Source organism: Pieris napi, chromosome 17 (genome assembly GCF_905475465.1).
Source record: "Pieris napi chromosome 17, ilPieNapi1.2, whole genome shotgun sequence".
Taxonomy (NCBI): domain Eukaryota; kingdom Metazoa; phylum Arthropoda; class Insecta; order Lepidoptera; family Pieridae; genus Pieris; species Pieris napi.
Window position 1 is genome coordinate 6,122,276 of NC_062250.1, and position 21,481 is coordinate 6,143,756.

At 32.9% G+C, this 21,481-nt stretch overlaps 1 protein-coding gene and 1 long non-coding RNA gene across 3 annotated transcripts in view; one reads left to right on the forward strand and one right to left on the reverse strand.

Annotated features, from left to right (window-relative positions):
- LOC125057694 overlaps positions 1-17,236 on the reverse strand; it is a 32,406-nt gene extending 15,170 nt beyond the window's left edge. The window contains exon 1 of the mRNA XM_047661503.1: positions 17,102-17,236. The gene's annotated coding sequence lies outside the window, so the exon portion shown is untranslated. The remainder of the gene's footprint in view (positions 1-17,101) is intronic.
- LOC125057695 lies at positions 7,637-8,664 on the forward strand. Of its 2 annotated transcripts, none has more exons than XR_007118248.1 (2): positions 7,637-7,868; positions 7,996-8,664. It is a non-coding gene; the product is annotated as an uncharacterized LOC125057695 (long non-coding RNA). The 2 variants fall into 2 exon arrangements; XR_007118247.1 differs by having other exon boundaries at positions 8,056-8,664.
- Positions 17,237-21,481: the final 4,245 nt, after the last annotated feature.

Below are 21,481 nucleotides of genomic sequence, written 5' to 3' on the forward strand. Positions count from 1 at the left end.
ATTTTGGTTTGGTGGAATTACTCGCCGATACATAGCTTTCACCTGCTTTTATAATGCTTTTTACAATGAACATTCCAGTCCAAAAAATTTTTTCAATTCCAACCCGTAGTTAAGATCGAATTTATGATATGTTTAACTAGACAAATTGAGGAAATTTACATTGATGCTTCAATCTTATTGATCGTAAAGCGTTGCTAAAAGCCAATATTATCACTGACAATGCAGTCATATTGGGGAAAGATTTTTATTATTTTAAAACATCAAGTATTTCTCTTTATAATACATATTAGCAAAAAGGTTAGTCGACATCACAGGAGACTGAAGAGCTGGCAGGTACCTCGGACAAAGAATTAGTCAAGCTATTCAAAGGGGGAACGCTGCTAATATCTTCGGAACCTTGCCTAAAGGGACTCCTTTTAATAATATATTTTAGTTATTATATTTTAAGGTTAGTTATTGCTTTTATTCTTCTTTTTTTGTGTTGTTATAATTTATATTAGTCTAGATGTTAAAGTGTAGATGTAGTCGATACGTGTGTATGATTTTCGATCTTAAGAGGAAAAGTTAAATATAGCCTTTCATGCAAATCACTATGATGACATCATTCCAGAGATTCATTTAGTCTTTACTTCTAAATGACCGCGAAACTGAACGACATTAGATATGGCAACACCCAGTATTCCGATGCTGGGTGTGGCTTTAAGGAGAGTGTCTTTGAAGAGAGCATTAGCGACAATATCCTCGCTTTAGGTTGGAGGAAAAATACACCATCCTTACTCCAAAAAACATCAATATTACTTCATTCTACTATAAAGAAAAAAACTGAAGACCCGTAGAAGATACGGACAAAGATGGTAGGAATAATTAGTTATGCGTGACACAAGCAAGTTGAAATTAGTCTGTGCTTAGCGATCGCTATCTTAATACAAAACCGTAAACTTAATACAAGTAATTCTTATCCTAATACATTTTCTCTCCCCAATTATGTATTATTATGCTAATTTAAGGGATAGGACTTGAATCATTTAAACATCCTACGTACGTATAATTTTTATTTTCAATTTTCTTTACCCACAAAGTAATGATAAAAAAAATAAAAAATAAAATATTAAAACAAATTTAAAAAGTTTCGTTCGGCAGTGTACCTTTAATGCTGGCAGCATTTCCTCGCTGTATTGCGATACTAATTCGTTTAGCCAGGAAAGCACCAGCTCTGGGGTCACCGGTACTATCTAGCAGGCACCAACTTAAATCTTGTATAAGCGCATGTGCACTTGAACCCGGCCACGGCCCAAGAGTCTCTACTCCAAAGGGAACAAAATTCAGGAAAGACTCTTATAAAAAAAAATAGGATAGGTAAATGATAGGAGATACAGTTAGACAATTATCAATTACTTTTTTTGTTATGTTGTTTATTTGTTCTGTTAGTTTATTTAAAAAAAATATTATCGGTTATTGATTGAGTTCATCTATAACAACACAATAGTTTTACATAATAATAGCGCCATAATGCTATATATCTTGGGCTTATATAGATATATTTATGATAATTTTTATAGACGAGGTGATCAGCCCTCTTAGCCAGACACATGACGGCTAGACTTCAGTTGAGTTTCACGGTGAAGTTCGCTAAGTTCACTTGTTTAGTTCAGTTCAATTGTTTTATTACTAACTGGAAGATGTCACACCTATCGTTGTTATAGTGTATATCAATATATTATAAACATCCACAAATTTCAATATAAATACGGTCTGAAAGAGCCGAGAGTATGCCTGTGTAATATCGATGGTAATTGAAACTTAATAATATTAATAACTAAAAATAAGGAGACTACTAAAACAAAAGGTTGTTTATTTACATTATGCCCTGAAACAGAAGTGGCAATGGGCGGGGCTGCAATATGCCCCAGATAAATGATTGACTTAAAAGGTATATGGAAAGGATATACGCCCTAGAAAAAGGTGGATCGAAGATATAGAAGCGATAGCAGCAAGAGAATTGAGAGAGAAAGCCATGGATAGAGAACTTTGGAAAAAAGCTGGAGGAGGTTCAGTACCATTGATCGGAACCCGTGAATGATACCTACTGAAGGATGTTAGGTTAACGAGAAACAATAAAAAAAATATGTAACAAATTTAAACTGTATATTGTTAATATTTGTTAAGATTAGAAATAAACGGGCTTTATTATTATTAACTTAATATTATTAAATACAAACAAACAAAAGCTCTTGCGATAAAAATGAAAATCGTATCTATATTGCCTAATATCTTATCTGCCTCTAGTCGTCAGACTCCGCCTTGTAAAGCTAATTACACAGTTCAATCAACTACGAACAATTACAAACTAATGACAGTACATGACTTAAAAATCTTCATTACTTAATATGGTAGTCGAACACCTATTATCACCTCATCCAAACACTTTCGTTTAACTTGCGTGATTACTCCCGGGCAGTGCCGGTATAATGTGTCATTATCGTAGAACCTTGCGTGTTTATTTGTGATTACGCTGTCAAATAGTTACATTTGATGAAATGCCAAAGCGTATAGGATTTTTTATCGCCCGGAAAAGTCGGAAAATAATTTAACGGACTATACTTTATTCTTTTAAAGTAAGTTGAGATTGATGGCTCATTGGTCTAGTGGTTAGTACCCCTGACTGCGAATGCATGGGTCCCGGGTTCGATCCTCGGCGGAGACAAACATCGATGTTATGAGCATTTGGTGCTGTGCTTAGGTCTTGGGTGTTTAAATATGTATTTATATGTGTTAGGTCTATCTTTGTAAAATGTGTATATCCGTTGCCTAGTACCCATAACACAAGCTTCACCAGCTTAGCATGGGACTAGGTCAATTGGTGTAAATTGTCCGATAAAAAAAGTAATTTGCGAGTGCTTTTGTGGCTTATTAGGTACACACATGGTATGCCAGTCCTGGGTTAATTTCCGGAAACCGTTTCGGGTTAGGCAAAGATTGATCCTCTTTTAAACATTCATGAAACAAGCAGAACGAGTCAACACATAACAAGACATAATTGACTGTAAGTAAATAAGAAAAAACAATTTCTTTCCCCGCTCAAATAGTATTTTCATTCCGAGGTTTTTGCCAGCAATAAAAAGTAAATAAAAACTGTAACGTCTGTATTGTTCGCAGTCATACGATACTCGATAGAGAAAAACATTCTCTCGAACATTAAAACAAACGGCTCTTCGCTGTCTTGGTGTAAGCGATAGGTTTTTGTGTTTCACTCATATTTTTCTATTGTAAAGCTTTTAGCAAATACATGAATAAAACTTACGACTCATCCCCTTTCTTTTAACATCTGCTTAACTTAAGCTTCCTGTTTCTTCTTCTAATTCTCCGTCTTAACTACTTTAGTATTGTTAAGAATATTAATAAGAACTAGGCATTTGCTTCTAATACATTTAAGTATTGTATGGTATAGTTGTTGTCTATTTCGTGTGTAGAGCCTGTCCTTTATGCCAGCCAGGCCCGTCCATTTCTCCAGTCGAGAGACCTCACGTCGAGACAAAGTAGAAAAGGAAGGAAGCATGAATAATTGAAGCAGTTGAGCGGTATAAAATGCTATTCATATCGCTTAGATTGTGCTTGTGATTGTGTGATCGTTAAACCTTGGCTGTACTAGGTCATTCTTTTATTTGCTATAGAAAAACATCGCAAACCTGTTCTATACGAGTATATTATCGTCGTTCTTTAAAGGACTTTGATGAAAGTAATTTAATGTATACCATTGGAAAGTTAACGCTACCTCTTCTGTTTTAGACTGAGCTTTAAGTAGGTGAGCTCCCAAAGTATCAAGTAACAAAGAAAGTATACGAATACACGATCAACTTTTGTTTACATCAGAAATGTGATATTTCCAGTACCTAATTACCTTATTTTCCTTTCAAATAACGGTAATGAGAACAGTTAGAATGTTAAGTCAATTAATGTACAGTCAGCAAAACATCAGTTGTTAAAGAATATCGGCGCGTAACTTGGCCACATTTTGCGTTAAACAATTCGCATGTACTTTTAAAAACAAGCAATTCCTGCACGTGTTATGGTAACGGCCATTATGAATATTAAACAAAAATGTTCCATTGTTTTTATTTACACTAGCACTTTATTAAACCCAATAAACTTTTGAAATAATTTAATCACGATTTTTTTTTAACTTCTGAGACGTGAACTGTTTTCAATTCTAATGTGAGTGTAGATGTTAACGTAAAATTGTAAATACCGTTAGATTGTAATCTATCTCGCGAGATTATAAACTGTCGAAAGATTGTGAACCTCAGCGCACTGCTTACAATTTAACGTATTACTATTCGGTAGATTGTAATCTATCGAAGTGAAACCGTCAAATTACAATCTTAAAATTGTCAACTGTCCCAGTAATTTCATATAACTAATTCTAAAGCTGTGAGTTACTTTCAACACGACATCAATTTACATTCATCATAACAATTAACAAACAAATATGGTGGCGCTGGGCATATTCTGTTCAACCAATCAGCGTGCGAGGTGCGATCCGTTTCACAATTTGACGGTTACACTTCGATAGATTACAATCTACCGAATAATAATACGTTAAATTGTTAGCAGTTCGTTTAGGTTCACAATCTTTCGACAGTTTACAAGCTCGCGAGATAGATTACAATCTAACGGTATTTACAATTTTACGGTGACATAGACACTTTCTTAATCGAAATAAAAAAAAAAATTGATATCCACCTCGAATATCAAATATAATTGATAATAAAACTACGTACCTACTTTTTATATGTGCATTTTTGCTAATAATAAACAAGGTCGGTTGGTTCGTAAAGCGATTTGACTTGCGAAGATTTTGCAGTAGGTAGTTATATAATCCCGTGTGTCACCACCATAGGATAATTATATTTTATATAAACAAAAACCATTGCAACATAGTAGTACAAAGATCCTTTATATTTCAATAGCCGAAGTGCTGTTACATGATTTACGAACCACTCTTAGTTCTTACTAAGTAACGTTTCCTTGTAGAGCGTGAGAACAATGTGTCAGCACAACGGTCACGTAGGCCTTTAAGAATAGGATATAAATATAATAGAATACTTGTAATATTTAGTATTAAACGGACCTCAAATCGGACCGGTTGTACTCATTTTAACTTTAAGTTTTTAAAAACCCTTTTTCGCGGACACACTACTTGACTGGCGCTGAGGACAGGATAGTCGCTCTAGCTGCACGTACTTCTCAATTATCGGTTCGAGCATCAAATTCTGCTTACCTAAAAAGGGGAAACTACGTCGCGATTGCTAAAAACGGCTATTCAAAAGAACAAATAAATTTGTCAAGAACGCAAATCCAAAAGCGTTAAGGGTGTTTTGTGCGAGTGTTGAGGCAGCGATGTACTGGTAAGTCACCTTTTCACCTTTCAAATCCAGCCCTCTCCACTTTTCTTTTGTTATTTTGAGATCGACATCTCTCATCTTAACGATAGTTTTAAGACTTTGTTAGAGTTAAATTCGTATAAACGTAAATTGTAATAAGTAAATTAAAGAAACATAGAAGTAAGTAGGTTAGTGCATGAAATTCTGCAACCCCTAAAGTAAGTGTACCTAATTATAAGTTAGATTCACATCAAATTCTGTGAGCTATAATTATTGAGTAATTGTGTAATTATTTAATCAAACAATTCCTGAAAGAATACATAAAACCCAAAAAGAAATATTTTATATATTTCGGATATACGGAACATCGCAAACAATTCAGCAACATGGTAATTAGGCTTTTTAAAGGTAGATCAATTCAATTTTATGAGTCTACGGAAAGAATCGTTTTTATTGACGATGAAAATGAACAGAATGCCGTTATTCTGAAATTTCATCGCGGAAAAACCTGTCACAGAGATATTCAAGAAACTTTTACACGCATCAGGCGACACTTCTTGTGGAATAACATGAAAGAAACTATATCAGCAGTAATTAATTCTTGTGAAGCCTGTAAACAAATGAAATATGACCGAAAGCCTTTGAAACCATATTTACAGTTAACTCAAACGCAAGATGCCCCATTCCAGGAATTATTTATAGATATATTTAGTATCGAAGGAAAAACATACCTCACCTTAGTTGACGCTTTTAGCAAACTAAGACAGGCAATTGAAATTCCTAGTAACGGCACACCTGACGTTATCCGCGCACTAATAAAATACTTTTCATTTTACGGCATACCTAAGAAAATAAGCTGCGACCCTGGTACTGAATTCAACAACGATCTATTGAGAGAAATGATGTCACTCTATAAAATCCAAATACATATCGGCACGCCTAGGAACCCTAATTCAATGGGAATAGCTGAACGTTTTCATTCCACCTTAATTGAAATTAACAGACTGACAAAATACGAACAACAATGTACCGACGCCGCATCTATTATATCACTCATCATGGCATATAATAATGCGATTCATACTGTAACAACTTTAACACCGTTTGAAGTAGTGTTTGGCCATGTAGATTCTGAAAACGCATTCAATATAGACTTCGAGAAACGATACTTGCAAAAATTAATTAAAGATCACGCCAAAAGAATAAAAGTTTTATACAAATACATATCTGATAAAATGTTAACGTTTAAGGAAAACTCTAGAGAAAAACGCGGTGGCGAATCCGACGTCCCGTTGCCAGAAGGGAAAACAATTTACACAAAATTAATAAACACTCGCAGAAGTAAGGACAAACCTTGTTTTGAAAAGGCCATAGTTACAGGAAAACCTGAAAGAAACACCATCCCTATTACAATTAGAGGTAAACACAAAAAGGTAAAAATTAAAAACATAAAACGACCGTCAAAGGTGGTGCTTAGTGATCATGATGACACTCACGAGCCCCAGCTTGGGCCTTCAACTTCCAAAGGTTGAAAACAATCCAGGGATCCGTAAGACAGGGAACAGCCTTCATCCAACAGGATAACTGGCTTATTTTTAAGGTATTAGATTTAAATGGCCTACTGATGGAATTAGGATATAACAATAGGAAATATAGTAATTTTAGTAAGTGATGATAAGCCTTAGTTTAAAGAATTTTTAGGAATTAGGGAACAAGTAGAGTATTTGCAAAGAATAACTACTGAAAAGATTAGGCAAATAATCCCTTCACACCGAGTACGAAGAGGAATATTGAACCCTCTAGGCTCTATTATTAAAATGATAACTGGAAACTTAGATCAGGAAGATGCTCAACGATATGAACAGTTAATAAATCAATTAGGTAATCAACAAAATTTCCACAAACAAGCGTTTAACAGTTGTTTTCAAAATGTTAGATGGACTCATTAATTCATCAGAAATATTACACAATAACTCAAAAAAAAAATATGGACGAAAGACTAAAACGTGTAAAAAAAAATGTTAAAAGACATAAGTACTAAAGAAAATAATGCAGTATACTCTACATATGTTTTAAGTTTATATAATCTTTTTGTAAGTAATTTTAGAACGCTTTATATAAAAATAAGCGAATTAGAAAGATACGATTAATATTAAATCATACATGATAGACAGGAAAATAACTTTTGTATTAGAGGTAGCTTTAATAGCCAATTCAACTTATAGTTATAATAGAATGTATCCCTTACCTATCTTTCATGACCCAAAAACCTAACCTTAATTATCAATCCTAAATATCCCTATATCCTGGTGAAAGGTGTAACATACTTACCGCTTATACAGCCTTGCAAACAAGTCTCTGAGGAAAATTATCTCTGCACACAAGAAAACAGGGGCACCGTTTTCTGAAACGACATGCATTGAGGAGCTGATGACCTTCAAGGAAAACCCATCCAACTGTGACCAGAATACAGTAATTATAGAAGAGGTAAAGGTACAAAAATATCAACTAATAGATGAATATTATACAGCCGTAATCAAATCATTATTCAAAATAATTGCAAAAATGAGATAAGCCAAATAAAGGGAACATAATACATATATCATTACTATAGATTAACCCTGCGATCTCAACATCAATAACATCCAATTACATCATCAGCGTTCATAAACAGAAAATATGTCATCAGAACGTATCCCATCCATTAAGCTGCTGGAGTTACAGTCAACAGTGAACTCTAAGGAAAATCAGAATCCAGAATAAACTTACAAGGAATGGAGCTCAGTGACTTGCAACACATGTCTTACATGCTGTAACAACTTAACAGAGATAGTGATAGTGAAATGGGCAATTCAGTGAAAGTGAAAAGCATTAGTTTAGGCACTCTTTTATTGTATTTTGCTAATTGTTGTGTTTTTTATAAAAATAAGATTATTAATATGTTGCAGTGGCGAAATAATCAGAATTTGCATGTGCAATCCCCTGATAATTTCGCTCTTAAGGAGGGAGGAGTTATATAATCCCGTGTGTCACCACCATAGGATAATTATATTTTATATAAACAAAAACCATTGCAACATAGTAGTACAAAGATCCTTTATATTTCAATAGCCGAAGTGCTGTTACATGATTTACGAACCACTCTTAGTTCTTACTAAGTAACGTTTCCTTGTAGAGCGTGAGAACAATGTGTCAGCACAACGGTCACGTAGGCCTTTAAGAATAGGATATAAATATAATAGAATACTTGTAATATTTAGTATTAAACGGACCTCAAATCGGACCGGTTGTACTCATTTTAACTTTAAGTTTTTAAAAACCCTTTTTCGCGGACACACTACTTGACTAGGTACATAATATGTATTATAATTATTATTACAGTGTATGAGCCAAGACTTTTATTTTGCTTATTCAGGCTTTCTTAGTTTGATAAGCATAATATAGCCAGGCCCTCTCTTCAACATTAACATTACATTACTGTAGTATTTGTTTTATTACAATAAGCATTTTCTCTATTGTTGTATGTGAGCGGTCAAAATATAGTAACAATCCTCTATTATTTAAAGCATCCCGTTGACTCAAGAATCGTACATATAGATTCTATATATATTTTCAGTTAAGTTTTAAAACTAAACATTACATAATCATTATTACTATTGACCATTAAATAGTTGTTAATATCATATTGGCAAATCAAATAACCTACTAGTATTAACGGTTTTAACTGATTTGACTTTGAAGTTTTTAATTAACAAGCCTGTGACATAGTATAATGATAATGGCATCTGACAGTAACGTCAATTCTATGACATACAAAATATATCACACTATGATACAAATATACATATAGTTTATTTATTTGATGTTTATTTAAAAGTACAACGATTTTTTTTTGTAGAAAATCTCTTAGAAGAACTTTTTTTTCTTGTGTGTCCTAATATTGCTTATATAGGAATAACGAATAACAATATATTTTGGTGACTATTATAACAAATGTTTAATAATGAAACCAATAACTTAAATATAAATAATAATAATAATAATTGCCTATAAAAAATAATTTGTATTTCTTTTATATTACGTGTAATTGAGAAAACTGCGTATATTACAATTATTGTGTCGCTGAAATTCAAACCGAAAGCTTTCAGTTAAAACGCCTTCAATTGTTCAATTGAGCTTCAGAGGCAATTAAATAACTAAACACTATTATAGTCTAGAGTCATTCAACTGTTCAAATTGTAATCGATGCAAATTGCATTTTGTAAAGTGAAGTAAATATTTCTTACTGTATTACATAACTGGTAATATCTGTAATATTCTTTAACAGAAAAGTAATTGAATTTTGTAAGGCACTTGGCGCAAAAATGCCGTGACGAATGTTCCACACTTCTTCATTGCGCATGGAACTTGTTACACCCGCGTTTATTTGGTCGTAACTTGATGTGATATGTATAGCCTTGCTCAGTAAATGGACTAACATTGTCAATATATTGAACATCTTACATCTCGATCTTCGATTTATTTTTATTTTATTAATTAAAATGGGTTGCTCCACGGGTGCGTTAAACAGTGTTCTAACAATAACAAGCCAGATAGATATTTAAAAATTAATTTATCCGCAAATGTCTAAATCGGATATATAACTATAATCTGCATAATGTGGGTCGAAATTCAAATTGTCTTGTTAGGTTGTAGGCGGGAGTAGGCGGCATAGAAAGTACTAATTACCACCTACTGAATCTAAACTTAATCAAAAGTGTAGTCATTCACAAACTATGTAACAACAAATTACATAATTTAGTTAAAACTAGTTAATTTTTTTGATTGCGATTGTTTATTGGAATAATAAGCAACTATTCGATGTCGGTACTCTTGAAGATAGTTTTAGGCATACCATATTTTGACTTATTAAAAGGCCGGCAACGCACTGGCGAGCCCTCTATGTATATATATATTTCGGCGTCGGTAATACCGACGGCGTACCTCCTGCCCGTTTTCCCTCTATTATATAAATATATATATAACTTGAGTGTGTGTACTTTGTTATGTTTACGACGCTGGATGCTACAATTATAATTTGTAGTGTCTAAAAACCAGTGGCACTAAAACATTTTAGGTTTTAGCCTCAAACTTCTATATCTGTTTCGTGATCGTGTATTTTTCTTAATAGACAAGAAGGGTTAGCCTTCTGTTCCTAACACATGCCGTCGACTTTTTGGGTTTGGCATGGCGGCGTCCTTATGTTTTCCTCCAGTAACGAGTGTTAAATGCGCACATAGACAGAACGCCCTTGGTACACAGCTGAGGATTATACAAATCACTAGGATACTAGGATAGTACTGTTCATAATAGTAGTGTCTAAAAATAATTTGAAATATATGTAGTTAAACGCACTAAGTCTCACACAATGATACCTAATAAATTGCTGCCACTTAATTATCGTGGGTAATTAAATATGAACAAAAGCAATCATTGCCAAGGTTGTGTGTAAGGATTTTTAAATTATTATTATCTACATATGACTGGCGGCACTTGCAGGTAAATAAATCTTTGAAATTTATTTATTTAATTAAGAAAACATATCGCATTTGTGAAGGCCTACTTTAGTAGGATATATATATATTGGTTCCATGTTTTCCTGCAGATTATGAGAGTTCAAAATGGCCAAAAATTAAAATTCCATATTAAGATTTGTCTTTTTAGAATTTTTTGAATTGCGCCTCCGTGCAGTTATATAGTTATGAAATAGAGACTAATATATTCTGTGAATATGGCCAGTCTCAGTAAGAACAGGTGCTGAATTAGTGAACCTTTCGTGAAGAACATAAGGAAAATGAGAATTTTCTGAATGAAACTTGAAAAAAGATGATATTTTTTTTATAAATAACAGAGGCGAGGAGGAGGCTCACCTGATGTTAAGTGATACCACTGCCCATGTACTCTCACATCGCCAGACGGCTCTCAAGTGCATTGCCGGTCTGATATAACAGCGAGCTATCTTTTATGTCGGTAAAAAACATAATGTATGTCAAATGAAAAATGGTTGAAACCCGTTAGTTATCACAATGCGGGACCTAAATTACATTTAACAGTTGCAGTTAAATCCTAAAAACTAGTTCGCTGGTGTACATGTAAGCTTTGAATTTACAACTAATATAATAAATTAATATTTTATTAATTAATATATCTGTTACTTATAGATTTCTATGTCTCACAAATACATTTAAAAGAAAAATGAATGCATCGTATTTCAATACGAGTTCCATATACTTCGGTAAATTCCTGTGCTTAAAAAGATGAATTATTGTTTCGCATTAAATTGAAATAATGATTAAACGCTAGCGCCTTACTAACTACGAAGAAATAAAAAAGTCAGGACCGTGGTTACATTATCTGGTTTATATTTTAAAGAATTCACATTTCGAAAGCTTATACATTATTAAATATTAAACGAGAACGTAATATAAAAATTAATGTCTTAATGGTTTTTAACAAAAAGCTCTAACTTTCGCGTTTCGCGGTCATTGGTTGTAAATTACTAAAGACATCGATTTCTACAGTAAAATCGCAAGTAAATGTTGCGTGTGGTTTATGTTATGACTTTCAATTTAAATTAATGATATAATAAAAGTTTGAAAACGATTTTTTCTCGTTTTACGTCAAGGTTCACTGTCTGTTGGTATGTTATATTCACACATATACCTCAAATAGTTAAAAGAAATATTAATATTTATTTCTTAAATACGCGCTTTAGTACAGGAAACTTCAAAATCATAAAAAAATATTTTGTCTGCGCAAGATTTCGTTAGAAAATTTATACGTAAATTTTTGCGTTAAATTTAGTGTACAACGCCGCTAAAGAAGTTTTCACTTCAAAAAACTAATAACCGATGAACGCACTAATCCTGCAGCCGGATTTTGTACTCATTATTCGTTGTCGGAAGTGACAGAGCTAGTGCTCAGAATCTGAATGATTATTATAATTTGAAAACTAAATTAAGGAAATATATTCGAATAAATAACAGACAAAAAACATAGACTATCAAATCGAGCGCATCCATTCCGTGTTAAATTATACTTTAGATCTTGTTAATTTATTTTAATTTGACATGTGAGATCTCAAATTAATTGTAAAGCCTCGTTTATAAATAAACATCTTTGAGATTAAGAAACTGCAATAGTGTGGGTGACATTCCGTTAGATTAAAATAAGTTTTTACTGGAGTTAATTTCGGTGGCGGTTGTTGTATAGTTATGTGCAAATATAAGGGGTGATTAAACTGGGTCACAACTGGCTTTAATTGTTTAAACCTTGAGCTTATAACTAAGATAACATTAGGGGTAGTGGACTTGCGAATGCGGATGCTGATTAACAAAAACTTACTTGACTTTTTGAAGAGTTCATATATCTAAGTGACACTTATGTTATTAGACATTATCGGAAACGAGAATGTTAAATTACTATTAATGAGTGTGGTAAGAACTAAAGGGCTTATATATTTATTTCTTTATATTGGCTTCAAGTGTGCGTTGATTGTTTTACATTTACAGTTTTTATTATTAACTAAAATATATATATATATATATATATATATATATGTAACTTAACTAATGTTAGGTCACTAGTTATATAGTAAATATCAACTTTCCTTAGATTTGTTTCTATACTGCAAACTTCATAGTTCATACAATTACAAGTCTTAGTTTTAAAATGCTGTTGCTGTTTCAAATATTACACAGTTTATCATGTTTAAAATAAGTGAAAATGTAAATAAATTAAAACCATAATTCTTCTATACAAAAAGTATTTTTAAGTTTATTAGTTAAACACAAAAAAAAATTAAATTATTCTAGTTATTATTAAGTTTTTGTAACAGAGACTTTGTAGGTTGTAAAAAATATTACATCAGCGGGCATTGAACTGGTGTGTACAATGTACAGTGCTCATTTGCCGGAACTGAAATATGAGTAAATCCCATCTGTATATCATATAAACTATAACATCTAAGTAATGTAATATATATATAAAGTGATGTGTTGGAAAAAAATCGCACACTCTGTGGTGCGTTAATTGTCTATTTGATTAAAATGGCGGGCTGAATCGCTTGTCTATTAAATTAGTATTTTGCTAAATATTTTTGCCCCACAAGATTGTAGATTGGAGAAATAATATACGTAAGGAAATAAATGAATGCAATTATGTAATTTAGAACTTTAATTGTTAAGAAATATGTAATTACTGTTATCTTATCAAATACTCTATTATTCCGAAAGGACTTGTGTCCATGGTTATGTGACAAATTGATTTTAATAAATCTGGCCGAACTAATTAAAGAAAAGAATTTTTTTTAAGGCTATGTTCTGTACTTGTCTCTCTACTGTATTTAAGCAGTTTAGAATATAATTAAATTATTAATAATGCGAAAATTTGCTAAAGAATAGTAAATTAGCTTTTTTTATACTTAATTTTACCTTTCATAATTGGGTCGAGGTCCAATGACGCGTTAAGATTTTTTGTTTAGTTTGCGAAGTTTGATGAAATTTATTATAAGTATAATATTTCTTTCTATAAAAGCATTGAGTATATTTTTTGCAGATACTATTGTAAATGTGAGACTTTGATACAGAGAGCATTCAATTTGCCTTGGACAGCCTACAATCGTGTTGTCCTGGAATGCGAGATCCAAGCAATGGACACATCTTTCACAGCACGAGGTCACTCCAGGAACCCTAAGATCGACCTCGCAGTGTAGCAACTAGAAGGACGGGCAAATTAGCCAACAAAAAACATTAACACTTACACTTAAACATTAGATACACTTAAATTAAGATAGCATTGAATATAACCTGGAGAAAATATGATTTCATTTTGAAGTAAATGTTTTGTACTAGAATAGCTTGAGATTTAAAAATAACTGTTTTGCAATGCTACATATAACATAGATTAAGTAACGGATTATCAACTGACTAGCAATTTCCTCGTTTCATCGTAGTCCATTAGAACGGTGTACATACCGTATTACGCAAAGCTATATATAGGAATTTATAATCTGGGTAATCGTATTAATGTTCTATATTTAAAAAGATTCTAGAAAATGATACTGTATCGCTATACTTTGAAAAAAATCAAATGTATACTACACAAAGATGCATTTATCATACGACTTGTACAGCCGACCGCCAAATAGCTTCATTGATATTTTAAACCTTCACATTCATGTTTTTCGATTCGAATCTAAATACGAGTATCTCCTCTATGTAGGTAAACGAAAGACAAACTCAGATCGACAATTTTTAATTAAAAAATCTTATAATACCATGTTTTACAACTAATAATTACGGTGTATGGCCAACGGAACGCCAACTCAAAAAGCTAATGTCACCAAAGAGATTGCCGCCATTTTCATGGCATTACCAAAAAGTTTGATTATTGTCTGTGGCAGCGCCCGGCTAGTGAATGCGCGATCATTTTTGGCGCCAATCAAAATTTCACACGTCCTGCTGTACATTTACTTCGTGGGATATTTTAAAAGATTTATGATAAAAGTGGATGTGAAAAAGTTTAATTACGTTTGTAAGATATAACGATAATTACGATTAATATTTTTAAGACCTTTGACACGAAGCCTATTTTATTCGAAAGACGCAATAATTATGCAATTTTTTAAGTGATGTAAAAAGTGCATTTGTTATATATTTGGTGCTGTTAATATTTATTTCATATATTATCTTGTTTTTAGGATGTTGTGCGATTAATCAAACACATCAAACAAACCAGCGTTGCGATTCTGTAACTCTGATAAGGAGGGAGCTTGTAGTTTATTGTTTATCAGAATGCCAAATCGTAAATGACTGCTTCAAGACTGATTTGAGCGCGACCGCCGCTGCGAAAACCGATGTGCGAGTTCGAAAAGTGAGTTACAGAATCGCAAGGCTGTTTCAAGCTCGTGATTATCCCATTATCAAACATGCTAAATAAATATCATTATAGGTATCATTCAAAACATGTGCAACCTTCCATCTGTGTAAAATAAATCTCATTTCATTATTTTAATTTAATATGCACGATTTTCCATTCTTGAACAATAATGTATGTAAATGAGAGTATCATGAATATTTAATTACGTTTAAGTATTATGCAACGGTTTCATTTTCTTATGCATTTGAATATTGTTAGAGTTTAGTAACCCACTACATTAAAGTAATGAAACAGTAGGGAGTTAAACTTTGTTAAATGTTCTCTGAGCCTATAGAGGAATTCATTACTACGTAGTACGTTGAAAAAAAAATCAAGCTTCCATTAGTGGATTATTTGGTATAATTGGGAACGAAGAGTCGATTTTTTACAGGGGAACGCCCCGTCTTCTCTTGACTGCATGCTTTCCATGAGTATAGTTAAGAGCTTACTACAGAAAAAAGTTCATAGTAATGTAAAAGTTTATTAGTAATAAAAAACAATCGATTTTAAATATTAAGGCTGATTTTTTTACTAGGTTTCAGAAATTTTTAATCTGTTACAAATGTGATAACAAGCCATTGTCATTTGACGGTTCCCTGGCGCAGACGATACAAGAATGACGTCATTTTGCATTTTCGCGGGAAAACATTACTGTGTTTTTTTTTTCATTATTGCTTCAACATAAATTAACTTAAAGTACAAAAACCCAAAAAAAATACCACTAAGGAGTTTAACCTTGGTGCCTGAAGGGTTAAAGTTCATTAATATAATAAAACTAAACGATAAGTCGTTCAATAAAACAGTCTGAGTAAGTTAGCTTAAGAATTTTATATATTTCTACACTCTTTAAATGAAATAATAAAGCGTATTTAATCTGTGTCGCTATCTTTCGTGTTTTGATCTCTGTGTGTGGACTCAAGGACATGTGGAAATCCACGACGTTTTGATAGAAATCGTATGGATTTTGACGCTATACCTTTTTGTATATAACTAAACCTACAAAAAATATTTATGTAACATATCCCGAAGTATAATTGTCCAAATCTTGACTTAAAAATTCAAGTATGCCATGTTTGTTAACGAACGGTAATTTGTTAAATAAACGTTATGTATGCGTAACCAAGTATTTAATATATAAATTCCTATCTAAATATTTTAGATAAACTAAATAACTGAAAATTGTTTTGTTTATAGTATGATGTTTTAAGATTAATATATTATAATAAATTTAAAGGCATTTAAATAAGGTATGTACAAAATATACAAGCTTATTAAAACAATTATAAAAATACTGTTGTAAGTCCCGAATCTAAAATATATTACCATACAATACAATTTTAAAAATTGATTTTTTTCCCAAATTTGAACCCAATTTGAACTCTACGTGGATTAAGAACCATGCTATAGACTCGATTTAGCTATTCAAAGCGTACTTTTATCTCGTACAGAATTCACCGAATAATTAAAAAAAAAATAACAAACACAAACAGAAAAGTATTCGAGGTATTTTTCGCATAACAAAAGCACACTCGAAATAAACGCAGGTTCGCAATACATTGCATTCATAGTAATCTCAAAAATTTTAATTAGAATTTGGTTTAAAAGATTAATCGCCTTTACAAAATTAAATTACGTACTTCCGTCTGCAGAAAACAATGCTTGCTTGCTATATTATTTAAAAGGTTTTGCCGGCGTCATAAAAAATGTAATCCTTCTTAAGGTGTTTTGGAAGTCAGTCAATAATTTAGAGATTTAAAACTCACCTTAGAAATATCCCATGTTCCTCACGAAACTATTAAACACGTCACTTCAATAACTAAAAACCGCGTTTTGTTCTTGCAAAACCGGCAAGCTAAGATACGCCTTCTAAGTAGTACAGCTAACATGCAACTGCGTTCAGAAACACAATCGGAGTGACGTCATAAAAAAAGAAAGGCTGTATACAGGGAGGTTTGATAGGACTTATACAATGTCATAATTTTTACATTTAGTAAAGATTAGAATATTTTTGGTCGTTTAAGATAACAAAACTCCGAAGTAAAGAAATAATAGTTTTTCTTATTGGTTACACATTACATTGGTTAATTTCAAATTGTTCTAAGCATAAATAAATGCAATAAAAATAACACGTATTAATTGAAAACAGTATGGAAAAGTATCTGCTGCAGTAATTGGCATAGGACAGGGATTGCTAGAAGATTCTTATTTCGCAGGCTAAGACATTTGGGTTTGAGTCAGCGGAGTGTGTGTATAGGAAACATTGCATTTATTAATCCTTTAAAAATTTAAAAGCTTTCCAAGTTAATTACATAAAATATCTCTAAAAAAATTAAGGAAATACGATAAAGGGATATTTTTTTTAATTCTAAGCTCTTTTGAAAATATATATATAATCTCAAATTAAAAAAAAATCAATGGCGCTACAACCTTTCTAGCTCTGGACCTCAGATTTCTGTATATGTTTCATGATCATGTTAATCTAATAAGCAAGTAGGTAATCAGCCTTCCGTGCCTGACGCACGCCATCGATTTTTTTTGGGTCTAAGGCAAGCCTTTCCTTTCCTTCAACGTTCGATCGTATATTCAATGCGCACATAGAAAGAAAGTCCACTAGTGCACTGCCGGGATCGAATCTACGACCTCAGGGATGAGCGTCGCACGCTGAAGCCACTAGGCCAACACTGCTCAAATTAAATCTCTATCTAAAACCGCTTTGGTACAAAAGTGTATCTTTTATTTTATATAGAAGCCCTTTCTATGTTAAAATGCTCACCTTTTATAGTCCAAATAAAGACCATACTCTTGAGACGCGCCGATTGGAGAAAGTATCGAAAGTGCAAGTTCAAATTTTTTGAAACGAGGTCGTACATGCAGCCTCTAATGTAAAACGAGCAATTAAATAGCTTTAACTTGTTTGTTTGTTACTTGTAGAACCCACTTTACAAACTGTCACCTAAAATTTGCGAATATTTTTTTTTAATACTAATATCTTCACTGAGACATCATGAAACATTAGGCCTAAGTCACGAAGCCTAACTAAAGACTATGTAAATTAGTCTAACTTAATTTACCTATAATAAATTTGGTTAAAAAGACCACATAAAGTGTATTTTAGATTTATTAAATATTGTTTTAATATTAAATTATGGTTAAAGAATATTCAAAAATATTCGGCGCAAAGCTATACTTAAACGACAGAGGAAGAGGCTAGAAGCGTGTAGGTTGTAGGTTATTCGAACTCAGACTCACCGAAAATGCCCTGTTAAAGATAAAGACGAGTCGGTCCATACTAAAGGCCGATTTACATTATCCTAGTGTTTAGGAGAGTGCTTTAGGATAGTACTTTAGTTGAAACATGTAAACGCTACTTGCTTTAGTAAACGCTACGCTAAAGAACTTGCCTTTCAAGTTGTACTAAAGCACTCTCCTAAACACTAAGATAATGTAAATCGGCCTTAAGAAAAGGCATGGGAAAAAGCAGCCGATCTTTTCCCTAGAACTATAAGGGAAAAGGAATCTTTAAGGCGCTGAGCCTTGCTGAACAAGCTAAGACTTGCCGAACAATGCCAGGGAGTTAAAAACATTGCGACCTTCAGCAATGAAGAACGCGACTAAACAAGATTGCGTTGCGCGCTTCAAATAGTTCCACGTGCTCGCGATAATTACCGATTATTCATAAACACAGTTTGACTTGCATAACTTAGCTTTATAAACTCCAAATGTGAACCACTTTCGTAATGTGCCTTATCTAACAAGCCGGAAACTGGACCGTGTAACGATTAAGACTTTATTAATTTTTCTTGGAACATTTTTGTATGCATTTTACTTGATTGAAGACATGAAAAGTATGTAAATGCTAAATATTATTACATTCGCAATTTTCGACACTGTCGATGCAGTCACAGATTAGCCCTATGCCAATTTGTTCCTTATTCAAAATTGAAATCTATGGCTATAGATAAAGAAAGTTTTTTTTTTAAATCTAGTACTGCCCTGGATACAAGTCCATTGGCCATTACAAAGCTATTGGAAATTATAGATTAGGCGCTCCAAAAGAAAGTAATTAGGAAGGTATATGAAATAATTTGACACTGATATACATAATATCCACCAACTCATCAATACTGTTGTGTATAAGAATAACGAAATGGCACGTCTGTGCCGAATGGGCAGTGATTCTAAAGACGATTATTTGAAGAAATCGATTGCTTTGGTCACGTATTAAACTAAACCGCACGAACAATAGGTATAACCGAATAGTTAATGTGATAGTCGCAATATTCTTTTCCGTTCAATTGACGTATTTGGAAACATATATATTATATGAATTGAATAATACATATATAATTGAATCGAGTCCGAATCTACCGTCATGGAGAGTGTTCAGAGAGAGAGGAGTTGTTCGGATTAATACCAGCAGCTGAGTTTTATCATCGGACGTCAAGGCCGAATACAAAATACCATCCGATATTTTGTATTCTGCCTCGACGTCCGTCGTTCCACAACTGAGCGTTGCTTAATGCAGTTTTTGCCGCCCACCTAAGTATATCCGAAAATTCATGAAAATAATGTACCAGTTCTTAAAAGGCTGGCAACGCATTTGCGAGCTTTCTGGCAATGTGAGTGTCCATGGGAGGCGGTATCACTTAACATCAGGTGAGCCTCGTGTCCGTTTGCCTCCTGTTACATTAAAAAAGTCCTGTACTAATGTATGGAGATTATCGCGTCGATGAATACTTGTACCTCTCAAATAAACGTGCTAAATATGTGTAGACTCTTACCTCGCCTGGAAAGAAAAATAATATTTTAATATTTCTTAAAGTTACAAGAATTCTTTTGTTTGTATAGAATTTGTAGAAATTGTACAGTTGTACAATTTCTCAAAATACGGTTTATTGATAAGGTATGCAGGCTTATGAGGGCGCTATTGTTACAGTTAATAATTAGTTATAAACTTAAACGAGTTCATTAACTCCATGTTAATATAAACTATATTCCCTGTGTGTTTAACTAAATTTTCAGAAAAAAAAATTTAGAGATCGATCTTTATGTAAAATTATACAACAAAAACTATAGTTTTGCAGCTGAACCTTCGCGTTTGACGTATTCTGCCAAGAAATGCCTTTTGACAGACATACAGATTGTGATTCAAAAATAGAATACAAAATCGCAATGGATTACACTCGAAAAACATATCTTTTAATTTCACCAGTGGTGGCGGAGTTTCTGCACTTCTGCAGGTCAACACGTTTGCGTGTCCTTTGAGAAAGAAAAGTGCTGTACTTCCTCTGAACTAAAGGGAGGATCCCAAAGTCCCTCGTCGCTATGGTCGAGCACTTGTGTATTTCCAAAGCAGTTGGAATAACTTTGCTAGCGCGCTTCAGGATATGACATGGTAGCTGTAGCCGCATGTAGATGTCCCTTCACTTGCTTTTTCGCAACAATATAAAAGCAAATACCTGGTGCGTCTAGAACAGCTGCAAAAATATTTAACAGTTGACTAGTGAAATAGCTTGCCTCTTTGTACGATACTCCTGTGACTTCTGTGGTTCGCGGAGCTGATAAATAAACGGATTACCTACTTGTATAGCATTCAATAAGACTTTATTGTTGACAGTAAGTTGTTGTTAAACAACGCAATTAACTTTAATATGAGGTTATTGTTTTTATAATTATCAAATCGTTTGCGCTTCTATTATGACTTGACGATATTCGTTTCGTGTTTCTTAATGCTATTTTTAAATACAACGAAGTGGCGAATATGACGTAAATTTACGTTTTTCATACAAACAATTTGCTTAATATTCGTAACGTATTTAACCTTTTATTAATAAATTATATATTTTATTAATAAAAGGTTAAATTATGGAAAATATTGGTAAAGTTTATTCAGATCTTAGGGAGCGTTCAAGTATTACGTAACGAATTTTGGGAGGGGGGGGATCCTTTTGTAAAACGTTACGATGCGGGGCGGGGATTGAATAACGCGTTATTGTTAATTTTATTTTCTACTTACACCACATAATAGTAACTAAAGAGTCACTAGGTGGTCACGAAACGTTTTACTAGACTTGGGTACAGTACTGTACTTGGGTACTGAAAAACGTTACGGCGAGTTCATTTCAATAACCTCCAAAAATTTC